The following is a 13,393-nucleotide window of genomic DNA, read 5'->3' on the forward strand; positions in this document are numbered from 1 at the left end:
TTATTTTTATCGCGTATATATATATATCTTTACTTGAAAAATAATTATAGTATAAAACTAGCCTTATGAACCAAATTTTGCATGTACAACCAGCCTTAAAGTTTGTAGTCTATGATTGTTCATTATTTTAGTATGTGGGTATTTTTGCATTTTGTAATTTTTCCTCAGTCACCCGTTGACCACGAACGCTGTAAAGAGTTCGAAACGTCGGGATGTATTATAAATTCAATATACGCGATATAATCCGTTTTCATAGTTTTATTTCACAAGTTATATGTACTTAGAATGCTACTACTTGAATGATTTGTCTGAAAAGTAAATTAATATTATTTTAGTATCTGCTATGGATAAACGCCTTATTCAGTTAATTCAGTCGTAAAAATGGAGAGTTAGTCATGTTAAGGATGACTCACGTTAGACCGGGCCGTGTCCGGGCCGGAGCTTCCGGCGCTCACTTTTCTATGACATGACAGGTGATCACGTGATGCTTTCCATATAAAACGAAGCGCCGGAAGCTCCGGCCCGGACACGGCCCGGTCTAACGTGAGTCACCCTTTAATCTTACACTTGCATCGTCGCCGTTGTCAAACGAAGGAATGTTCCATAGAGTAAGTGTTCTGTTGTGTTAGGAGCAGCCATACGGAGACTCGTAGGTATTTGTTGCAAGAAAAAAAGTATAATAAATCTCCAATGTACGTCCTTAAAATTATTTTAATCTTGTACTTAGATAAACCTCACGCTTTCCCATTGCGTACATTTATTATTGTATTTTAGTACTATAAGTACTTTACCAAATACTATTTTATTTCTGTAATCATCAGTCATATATATTTAATCACTATTCGGATTGGACTCGTAAGTACGGTAAGGGCTGCTTTGGCGTAATTATTTCTTAATATTTCATCGCTTGTCAGGCGTCATTTGTGACTGGCATCCATTTAATAAACGCTCCTAACGGTTTTGCATGGATACCCACAGAAAATAAGTAGAATAAGTACAAAGTACCTACGTACTTGTAGCTACCGCCTTCACGTATTTTGATATTACGTATCGTTTATGCGTAAAATAATACATTTCAAATTAAACGAATAAGTAAGGAATAAGTGCTCAATACTGCAATTAAGAATAATGATCATAATCATAATCATAATAATCATAATCATTTATTGCACCATGTTAAAAAACAAGTTATTACAAAATAGTAGTGTCTCATGGACCCTAAAAGGGTATGGCAAACATTTCCTTAAATTAACTGTCGCGCCAAGCGCGATGTAAGTTGGTAAATGGTATCAACCAGGTTTCTACTTGTCATGTGGCAACACTGACAGATAGAATGACAGTTCTCATGGCGGGGAAAAGCACGATGGCGCCATTAGAGAAAAAATGAAGGCACGTGCATGAGGTGTTGGACGGCGCTGGGTGTACTGAGTCGGTACACGGTGCGCCTTCACGCTGTAACGAGAGCCTACCCAGGAGTCGTAGCACGGTACGCTTATCACCATGCCTGTCACGTTCTAACAAGTATGTGAGTGCGAAAGTGACGGACTTAGTGATAGGGGAAACCATGCTGCGCGGGCTGGTGAGTGTTTATGCACTTATTTATGCGTATATAATCGACATCCTAGCTACATGGGAGTGGAACAAGGGGTTAACCAACGGTCCTTGGTTAACGTAGTTTCACTAAGGTGTAGTCCAATCTCGACATTGGACTGGGAAGCCCGGGGCTTCCAGGAGTGTGTACCGGAAGCACACAGGCAGGCATGTAGTACGGTCGGTTATGAGTTGGAGTATAAGGGCCGGATCTAAGGGGCAGGCATATGGAGGATCCCGTGGTGTCCATGTCCAGGTGGTGTGCAGGACACCAGGGTACTAGACGGTAGTACCTAGCCTGGAGGCGAACCGATCGTACGGGAGAGTCACTTTGGATAGGCCAGTAGACTGCACTCTCATACTGATACAGACGTGCGATGCCAACTCGGAAGTAAATGTACTTGTACATGTAACAGTGTGGTAGTAGGTGACCCCTTCTCCTATTCTCATGTAGCATGGTGTTATGTGTATTCATGATGATATATTTTGTTGCCCAGAGCAATCTATACCCAATTGGATTCAAGCACTTGTATTATGCATAGCTGGGTATAGATGGCGCGACATTAACTAGGTTATAATTTTAAGAGATCAAAACTATCAGTGACAAAATCGGTGACTGAATAATATGCTTTTTCAGCAAGAAACGATTTCAACTTCTTTGCATACATCGTGTCCCTTTCCTCTGCTTTTAAGTAATTTGGTAGGTGATTATATTTTACTGCTGCATACTCGTAGTGAGGGCTTTTACGGTACCTATATTTCTAATTTTGGCGGGGGTTCGAATAAATTCGAGTTTATAGTTTTGTCTTTTATTCTGTAGCTCTTTGAACAAATGTTTGTTTTTTCTTACATATATACATAACAGATGTAAAGGCATGGAAGAGTGAGTATGCCGTGTTTGATGAAGTAGGGTTTGCAAGTTTGGTTGTCTTTAGTGAGTTACGAATACTAACATAGGTTTTAGTATATAGAATACTAACAAAGTGGATCTTGTTATCTAAATAAATAAACGTTTTTTTTAAGGTTCCGTACCCAAAGGGTAAAAACGGGACCCTATTATTAAGACTCCGCTGTCCGTCTGTCCGTCCGTCTGTCCGTCTGTCTGTCTGTCTTGTTAGGTTGGTAATAACATCACTAGTTTAGTTTGACATTTAGTGTTATCTATGGCAACTCTCTCTTCTACCCAAGATGGCGTCGCTGTACAAGTGTTGAGACTGAGCTCCACAAATATATTATAAGAATAAATTATATAAGAAAGTCAGTTCGTCTTTCCTTCATCACCATTATAACATGGTGTCAGAAGTGTCGTGATGAGTGATTCAGAAGATCAGACAGAAGTCAAACGGAAACAAGAAAAAGTCACACGCGCCGAACTTGCACCTCCAACAACGGAAATGGCGGAGGGAAGTGAAGATGTCGGAATCAAGTCGCATGGACTTGGTACATCTTTACCGAAGCTCATGATCTCGTCGGACACCACAAATAATAATGCGGAAGAATGGAAGAGGTGGTGGCAGCGGTTTGACATATATTTATTGGCATCGGGACTTGACAAGGCGGACGACAAAAGAAAAATTGCAATCATGCTGCACTCCATGGGCGTTAAAGGTTTGGAAATCTTTAATTCTTTCAACGTAGACTTCGACAAATGCCAATTAAAGGAAATCAAAAAGAAATTTGACACTCATTTTGAACCTCAAAAAAATCTTACCATGACACGTTATATGTTTTTCACACGGAAGCAGAGTAAATCTGAAAACATCGATGATTTCCTAACTGATTTAGAGAACAAGAGCAAAGATTGTGAATTTAAAGAGCTGAGAGAGTCTCTTATCAGGGATATTTTTATTGCAAACATGAGTTCTGAGCTGTCACATGTTCGACAAAGGTTGTTACAAGAGCCCAATTTGTCATATGCTAGGATGCGTGAGCTTGCAAAAGCTGTCATTGCGGCTCAACAAGATTCGGACAGAATAGTACAGGAGAGCACCGGCACACAGAATGTGTTGCAACTGAGGGGCAGAAGCAACAACCGCAGTAACAGTCATCACAGATCAAAGTCAAGATACTCAACGTCAAGTCAGTCACCGTCAAGAAGTCAGTCAGCATCAAGAAATCAGTCAACGTCAAGAAATCAGTCAACATCAGAATATCAGTCATCGGGTCGACCACACTACACCCAGTCAGCTCCGTCGAGGCCATGGCAGAGAGGTCAGCAGTCTACATGCACGCGCTGTGGGCAGGTGCATCGCTTCAAGTGTCCAGCAGTCAACGTACAATGCAGGTCATGTAACTCTTATGGTCACTTTGCAAAATTCTGTTTTAAAAATAAAAATGTAAGACAATTAGAGCTAGAAAACCTCGATGATGATAATGCTTACTGCGCTGAGAGGTTATTTGTGGGGCAAGTACAGAACAAAAACAGAAATAAAAAGTCTTGGTACTTAAATGTCAATGTCAATGGTCGAGATATAAATTGCCTTTTAGACACTGGGGCCGAGCTTGATTTGATGTCGTTACAAACTTACAAAACTTTAGGGCTCAACAATATAGTTGAAACCACTCTTACTGCTAAGGCATATAGGTGTGAACTTCCAATAATAGGGGAAACAGAATTGGAATGTCATTTCAATAACAGAGTAGAGAAAATAACCTTTGCAGTGACAACTGTAAATGGTGAAACCATTTTAGGTCTAGATACATGTGATCGAATTGGTATAGTCAAACGTGTTTATCAGCTAACTGAGGAAGTAATAGAAAAAAATAATTGTCAAATTCTTACACAATATAATGATGTTTTTCAGGGTCTGGGGTGTCTACCTCCTGTCTGCCATCTGAAACTGAAGTCTGATGCTGTGCCATGCATTGATCCTCCGAGGAAGGTACCATTTGCGCTACTGAAGGACCTACGGGATGAGCTGGATCGCATGGAGAGCATGAAAGTCATTGAAAAAGTCACCAAGCCAACGGCATGGGTCAACTCTGTAGTAGTCACCGTCAAGTCAACAGGTCAGCTTAGAATATGTCTAGATCCTAGAAATTTGAATAAAAATATTATGAGAGAACATTATCCATTAAAAAATATTGATGAGATTAGGTCGCAATTGAAAGGTGCTACTTGTTTTTCACATCTGGATGCGTTCTCAGGTTTTTGGTATTTGAAACTTGATGAGGAGAGTTCTGAACTTTGCACATTCCAAACTCCCTTTGGTAGATATAAATATCTTAGATTACCTTTTGGCATAAATGCATCAACAGAGATTTTTTATAGAGTCATTAATGAGTTATTTGGTGACATAGAGGGCGTTCTCATTTTTGTAGATGATTTTTTAGTTTATGGTGAGACCCCAGAGATTCATAATCAACGACTTAAAAAAGTGCTAGATAGGGCTAGACAAGTCAATTTAAAATTAAATAAGTCGAAATGCAAATTTGGAGTGTCGGAGGTAGAATTTTTAGGATATATTTTTAACCGAGATGGTGTCAAAGTCAGTCAAGAAAGAGTCAAGGCGATCAAAGAGATGCAAAGTCCCAGTAATCTTAAAGAATTACAAAGATTTCTCGGGATGGTAAATTTTGTAGGATGTTTCATTGATAATTTGTCAGCAAAGACCACTCTCATGAGAACTTTGTTAAAAAAAGACGTGCCCTGGCAGTGGGACAGTAACTATGAAAAAGAATATTGTGAATTAAAGGAAATAATATGTAACACGCCAGTTTTAGCACACTATGATGTAAATTTGCCACTGATTCTATCAGTAGACTCGTCAAAGTCAGCGATAGGTGCTGTAATTTTACAGAATAATAAGCCAATTGCATACAGTTCAAAAACACTAACTAAGTCACAAGAAAATTTTGCACAAATTGAAAAAGAGCTATTTGCAATTCAGTTCGGATGTTGTAAATTCAATCAATATGTCTATGGACGTAAAGTCATTGTGCACACGGATCATAAACCATTGGTTTATCTGTTTAAAAAGCCTTTGCATGAGGTACCAGCAAGACTGCAGCGTATGATGCTAACTTTACAGAAGTATGATTTAGAAGTTATTCACATACCTGGCAAAGAAATGTATATATCTGATACTTTGTCTAGAGCAGCTATGAAAGACCATTTTATTCCAGAAAATGAATCTGATATGTCTTACCATGTCAATTTAGTCGAGTCAAATTTAGCGATCAGTCAAGAGTACAAAAATAAATTAAAACAGGCAACCATTGATGACGAAACCCTTCAATTGTTAAAAAAATATTATTTTGAAGGTTGGCCAAGTAGTAAAGATAAAATCAATTTATTAGTGAAGCCATATTGGAACATGCAGGGTGAAATTCATGTCATAGGAGATTTATTGTTCAAAGGGTCAAATTTAATTGTTCCAAAGTCCATGCAAAAAGAAATATTAAATAAATTGCATGAAGGTCATCAAGGGATAAATAAGTGTCTAAGATTAGCTAGAGATTCATTATATTGGTCTAACATGTCTGCTGATATAAAAAATGTAGTGGAACAATGTGACACCTGTGCCAAGTTCAAGCCATGTAATCAAAAGGAACCCTTAAAAAACTATGAAATTAGCAAATATCCTTGGCAAAGAGTTGGCATTGATCTAATGCACTTTGATAACTTAACCTACATTGTAGTAACTGATTATTACTCAAAGTACATAGAGACAGCATTGTTAAAAAATAATAGTACGGCTCAAAATGTCATAATAAATTTAAAGTCAATATTTGCCAGACATGGGATACCTATGACATTAGTGTCAGATGGTGGTCCTCCCTTTCAGTCATCAGAATTTAAATCATTTCTATATGAATGGGACATAGAACATATAGTAACAGCTCCTTATCATTCAAACTCTAATGGCCAAATTGAAAGTGCTGTGAAAATTTTAAAAAATATGTTCAAAAAATGTAAGGAAGATGGATCAGATCCTTACTTAGCATTATTACAGTATAGAAATACAGCTAAAAATCATATGTTATCACCGGCTGAGTTATTAATGTCTAGAAAATTAAGAAGTAAGATACCAGTAAACTTTAACAAACTCAGACCTAAAGCTGTGACATTTAAGGAATACAAACAATCAGCTGTTAAAAATAATGAAGATATGTCTAGATATTATAATAGGAATGCTAAATCAATGTCCATTTTGTATCCAGGAGACCAGGTTTATTATAAGAAAAATCCACACAGTACTTGGGAAAAGGCTGTAATTGTTAAACGGTTAAGTAATAATAGGTCATATGTGATAAAAACTAGTAATGATGTAACTTATGTAAGAAATAGGATTCATCTTATTCATAACTATAGTATCTTGAATAGTGACTTGACACAATCGTCTCCCATGCGATCTTGCTCACCACGAAGGGAAAGAAGTATGGAAGTGGCAGAGGCAAGACAGGAGACGGGTACTCCAGCACCAGTAATAACTGATCACAGAGTGACGAGATCAGGACGTATTGTTAAACCTCCAAAGCGTTATATAACGGAAATTTAGATATAATATAATTTAATTAAGTCAACTGAATGTAAATGTAGTTTTGCAATTAAGCTATTTCATAAAATGTAAACTAAATTGTGTAACTGTAAAGACCAGTTAATGGAAAGACTGTATCATAATTTGTAGAATATTTTATTGTTAACTATAAACATAAATACATTGATTTTAGTAATGACCATAGAGACCAGTTAAAGGAACAGACTGTCATGTTTAAATGTGAAGATTATTTAATTGTTAATACTTAGGTAACTGAAAGACTTTAACATAACATGTTGTAAAGATGAGTTAAATAAGAGACTGGTCATCAATGTAATTATAATATAAACTTAAGGAAAGGGATGTTAGGTTGGTAATAACATCACTAGTTTAGTTTGACATTTAGTGTTATCTATGGCAACTCTCTCTTCTACCCAAGATGGCGTCGCTGTACAAGTGTTGAGACTGAGCTCCACAAATATATTATAAGAATAAATTATATAAGAAAGTCAGTTCGTCTTTCCTTCATCACCATTATAACATGTCTGTCTGTCTGTCTGTCACCAGGCTGTATCTCATGAACCGTGATAGCTAAACAGTTGACATTTTCACAGATAATGTATTTTTGTTGCCGCTGTAACTGACATGACATGAAGTCACCATAGAAACTCTTCAAGCCAATTAAATCTTTGGCAACCGTAATGTGATCTAAAAATGCGGTGCGATTTTTAAAAAACTCCGCTCCCTTACAGCATGTATACGTCATTATGACGTCAGCGACGTCATAATTACGCCATAATTACGTCATTATTACGTCATAATGAAGTTGCTGACGTCACTTCGCTACCTGACGACGGCACCTTTAGGTAGAAAATTGACAAGGCAGAAAGCTACACTCGAATAAACTTGCCTAAAACATCAAAACCTACGCAATACTACGAGTAGTAGGTATCTAAAGTTTTGCTTTTAGTAGTAAAGTTTGCTATTATCTTGAAGTCATTAGAACTTTACATGGGTGCGGAATTAATTGTTTCTCGATTCAGTAACGATCGTATTATGTAATGATAAAGGGCTTAACTCCCATTCCGGTTTATTTACTGTTATTTATGGATTGATATGAAATTGCAAACCAGCATTATGGCCTCTCATCTCATAATAAGCTCTTTCATTTGATATAGTTTAGACACGAACACGATATAGTTTGAAAAACTTTATTTTTTAATTTTCTCATTTACCCCCCAAAAGTGGCCTCCACGTTTAAAATTCATTTGTTTACGTTACATGTCCATCTTTGGGTCACAAACTTACATATGTATACCAAATTTTAACTTAATTGGTCCAGAAGTTTCGGAGAAAATAGGCTGTGACAGACGGACAGACAAACAGACAGACAGACGCACGAGTGATCCTATAAGGGTTCCGTTTTTTCCTTTTGAGATACGGAACCCTAAAAATACAGTGAATTAAAGTGTTTCATACAAAAATTGTTTTTGCTCTATTACGTTTGTTTTGAAAGTTGGAGCTGTATAAAGTAATTACAATCATACCTAGATATACCTCATGTCGTTCTACGGGATGGTAAAATCCGGTCGAGCTTGCCGGGGACTCTTAATAGCCATAGTGAACCATATTAATACCTATAAGGTTGATTTTTGTTCAATATTTTTTTGTAATTAGTGAGTTTTGGTTGTCACCCACTTGTTACCTGACGATATGGTGAATGGCATCCATTTCGGTGTTATGTGCTTCCAATAAGATGATATATTGGTGAAGTTTCTTATTACAACCAACAAACAATTTATATTTACTATATATATATATAGCTGCTATCCATGCCGTAATAGGCAACGGCGACCCTAGCTAATTACGAGTGTGTGCTCTGATATGGCTGGCAAAGACGAACTTATTTTTAAAAACTCTATCGCAGGTGGGGCATATTTACTATACCTATGTGATTTGTTCCGGCGACGACGCTGCTATCTTACTTGTTTACTTTTAGAATATCTTGCTTGTATCTTTTATTTATCTATTTGTTCATTGGTCAAACTTTTCCATACACCTACACAGTGTTTTTTGCACATTTAAGGAAACTAAATGGTATAAGTAGTTAATTTTGGTAAATTTTGACTTTTTTCATAAAAAGTTCATTCAATTAGTATCAATAGCCTCATAATATAGCATTATTTTATAATAACGGATTAATACTATAACTGTACCCGTACCATGAGTTACTGACAGTGTCAAAACTGACATAATTACGCTTACGTTTACGTAATTTAGTTTCTAATGTTTCTATACACCTCGCTCACACTAATATGCGAGTACGAGCGAGATGCATAGAAAGTACGTAACTTACGTTTACGTAGATAGCGTTTATGTCAGTGCCAAACTAGTGGTAGCCACACTACATTACACCTACCATAGAGATAATCTACCCTACCCACAGAAAGTCTAATTTAAATAACCTTATTTATCCAAGACACTTGAAATTGCAATAAAAATAATTATCAATTAAATGGAACGCTTGGTGGATTTATAACACCAGTAAATTGTACGCAAACCACAGAATAGAACAGCGTGATTTTTTAAATTCTTTTAAATTATTTACTAGAGCTAGACCAATAAAAGTCTGTAGAGATTTTGACAGCACACGCAGTGCCAGTCTGCCAGTGTTATATACGTTAATTTATTGAAAATTTTATTTTTATACAGTTAATAATTGCTAAAGTAAACTTTGTTTCCTTATAAGTTAAAATTTCTAGCAACGGTAATAATGATCACTGCTACACTGCCATAGGGTAGGTACCTGTACGGCTACCATCATGCGAGTGCGAGCGTGATGCATAGAAAGTAAGTCACGTTCTCGATGACGTTTATGTCAGTGCCAAACTGATGGTAGCCGTACTGCTATTTTGAAGTACTTATTAAAAAGGCTTGTTAAGATTTTTATTTTAAAATTTTGTCTGCGAAGTGGCTGCTTTGCTGTAAGCTACAATATTCACGTGCCATAAACTCCATGTCAGTATTAAGTTAATCTTGTGTGATAGTTAATGGGCCTATTGGACTTAATTGAAACGGAAATTACTGCAATGGCTTGAAAAATTCTATTACATGTAAACACAGGTAAATAATAAAGACTGTTAGTCTCCAACTCTTTCCACAAAATCGCGTGGGATATTTGTTATAAGTAGAAAGTGCCATTACTTGAAATAACAAAGATCATGACATAATAGATAGCGATGCTCTATTATTTTTATGCCTGAGACTTCTACGTGTATACCTATATATATATATATTATAGGACATTCTTACACAGATTGACTAAGTCCCACGGTAAGCCCAAGGAGGCTTGTGTTATGGGTACTCAGACAACGATACATATAATATATAAATACTTAAATACATAGAAAACACCCATGACTCAGGAACAAATATCTGTGCTCATCACACAAATAAATGCCCTTACCGGGATTCGAACCCAGGACCATCGGCTCGGCATCGACGTGTGGCATTATATATATAGTTATAATGTAACAATGATGAGCAAGAAATCTCTACACTATCACAAATAATAATAAAATTTAGTATACTTAGATATAAAATGCTAACGTATACAACAACGTCCGCTGTTTAATTAATTTGATAGAAGAAAAACAGGAATCCTTCTTTCGCTCTGATATTGTTTATCGAACTCTAAAAAACTATTTTTAATATGTACTACACGCAAGGCGTCTTGTTTGCACCAATATTATTTTATGCGAGGGTGACTGATGTAATATTGTTAGTGTAATATTATTTGTGAGTGTAATATAATAATGACGCTGGAAAGGAGAAATGGGATACGCGACAGTTTTAGAGATATTGAGTTATATACATCGTTGGAATCGCCAGATTTTTCTGCGTCGAATGGACTAGGTTTCGTACCAATCTGACGACTTTAGTGTCACTCATCCAGTCGGTGATTCAGAGAATCACGGACACAATTTAATCACTAAACGACTTAGAATTTAACAAATTTTTAAAAAGTGGAGATTAGATGAAATGTTATTCCACATAATGTACCTTAGAGTTTTTTACTTATTTGCCAGTACAGTTTAATCTTCACTTGGATAATTTTGCCTTATGACAATTTAACTTTTCACTGTCGGTTAGATTTTTTTACCTGCCTTAATAATAAATTTTAATGTCGTTTGAGACATTTCACCTATATGCTTATGTGGAAATTAACATCGATAGATAAATTTACCTAACTGTCAAAGCTGAATTATCGGCGTTTATCTTTTATATTTACATTTAAAACTTTTGTCGTTTATCCCATTTCTCCTTTCCAGCGTCGATTATTTTAACATCTCAAAATAATATTATATTAGCATCAATCTGTAAGTTTAAAATCGGCCAGCATTTCAAGAAAAGCACCAGTGTGCTCGGAAAGTAGCATACACCTACTCAGCTAAATTTAGCAATTAGTTAGATACCTTATTATTTTGTACCTATTTTAAAATTATACCCTTAAAATGATTTCCACAGTTCCCACAGACTAACATATGTGAATAAGTTCGTGATTCACCATTGACACAATTTCATATAAAGATTATCAGTATTTTATTATTTGTTTGACTGTGTTGCTAAATGTGAACATTGTACGAGAACTTTTAATTTAATAGTATACGAGACTCCAGTTCAAAAGGTTGTTAACATAAGAAATTAGAATGGATGTTTAAGGCGGTTCCCTGAGCCAGAAGGCGAAAAATCTCCTTACATGATCATGTTTTTCTAAGAGGTCTTAATATTAGGAGACGTGGAAAAAATATATGTAGTTCTTGACTATATTATCTTTAATAACATAGCTTCCGATACACGAATTATGACACTTCGCTCGATACAATTAATTCCTAAAGTAACCTCTAACTCGGCCTTTTAATCCAACTTTACTCGGTTATTTATTATGTGATTCTATAAACAAAAAAATAAGAAAAAACAATCTTAACTTAAATAGTAATTTCATAGCTTTCGAATTTCGATATTGTAAGGTAACGTTTTTAAAATAAATAAAAATCGACAAAATTCGATCAAAATTGACACTTGGCGTGCATTATCTTTCCCGTTCTTTCTTGCGAAATGTGACAGTGACAGTGGCGAACCGATGGAACGGCCTTAATAGTTTAGCTGCATGAGGTTGATAATTAATGTAAGTAAGGTGCACGTCTAACCTTTTAAACATCGCTCTCTGTAAGTACTTCTTTAATTAATGAAATTCTTCCAATGCTCCATCCTTTCTATTAATATTGAAGAGATGAAAAACAATCCTTAATTTTATCGCAGACAGTTCCTTGAGTAAATTGGAAAGTCAACATCGTAATTAAAAGTTTTCAAGCAGGACGCTTTGAGCGCTTTATTTCGACCGAGTGTACCTGAAATATCGTGATAATTACTTTCTCGCTTCCGTGTCCGATGGCTGGCAAACGGGATCTTACTTCATTATTACCAACGCCCTTATTCAGGTAATTCTGACGATTTTTATATATAAAGATGATATTTATTGTATAAAGAGATCTTTATAACAATCATACATAAAATGTCAATAACGATTTTCAGCGGTTTGTTTGGATTGGCAGCCGTTTATAAATAATGCCATGAGTCTCTGCTATCTATTAGTATATGTGTCACACGAACCTGAAAACTTAGGTATAGGTCCATATGGTGTGTCATTTATGAATCATGATTCTCATGAATCGTAATTGAAGAGGTATATTCATTATTGCACACTTCAATTTAAGAAAATAGCATAGAAAAAGCAATAGAATTCGCACCATATCAATAAATTATGCAAAACTTGTAACTAAACTTTATAACACGCGACTCTGAAAGTTGTAACTAAACTTTATAACATGCGACTTTCAATGTTTACAATCAATCAATCAATCATTGTTTTTATTTTGCATAAAAAGTGGTACATACTCGTAGAAGTAATAAAAAGATATTTACAGGTTCGCACAATTTACCATATATTATTATATTTATTATATTGTTCCGTAATTTAAAAATATCATGCGAAATGTATTGACATAAATATTCGCATTTTTGCCAATTAGAATGTCAGTTAATATAAAAAGAGTTATTTAATAAGAATAAAAAATTAGAAAAAATTAAGTATGTCGCCTATTAAAATAATCACAATATTCATTTACAGGGTAAAAAACTACTGTATCAACAACAACTACAGCGGCATCTATCTCGGTTTAAACACATCGTGAATATAGGCCGCTGACTAATTCAAGCCTCTTACATTTCAGGACGTCGTATTTTATACAATCGAGAATTCA

Source organism: Cydia strobilella, chromosome 12 (assembly GCF_947568885.1).
Source record: "Cydia strobilella chromosome 12, ilCydStro3.1, whole genome shotgun sequence".
In the NCBI taxonomy this organism is placed as follows: Eukaryota; Metazoa; Arthropoda; class Insecta; order Lepidoptera; family Tortricidae; genus Cydia; species Cydia strobilella.